This window comes from Nicotiana attenuata, unplaced genomic scaffold (genome assembly GCF_001879085.1).
Source record: "Nicotiana attenuata strain UT unplaced genomic scaffold, NIATTr2, whole genome shotgun sequence".
Classification (NCBI taxonomy): domain Eukaryota; kingdom Viridiplantae; phylum Streptophyta; class Magnoliopsida; order Solanales; family Solanaceae; genus Nicotiana; species Nicotiana attenuata.
In genome coordinates this window covers 738,568-738,828 of record NW_017670345.1, presented here as the reverse complement: position 1 = coordinate 738,828, position 261 = coordinate 738,568, and positions in this window count along the sequence as shown.

Genomic DNA, 261 nt, shown 5'->3' with positions numbered 1-261 from the left:
TTTTTTTTTTACATATTCTTTCAATTTTGTTTCTTGCATAGACTTAGCCCCCATTAGATAAGGTACAACAATATGAGTAGTATAAGCAATATAGGTTATATATTCCTAGCCAAATAAGCTGTATAAGAGCATTTCAAGTTGTTTTTGTGAGTATTTTCTGTTTATGAACAGATTCTTTCATTATCTATTTAATGGACAGATTTTTTCCAGGCAGCAAAAAATTTATTATAGTGGCTGAATGTTCAGGTAGTGTGGAAAACC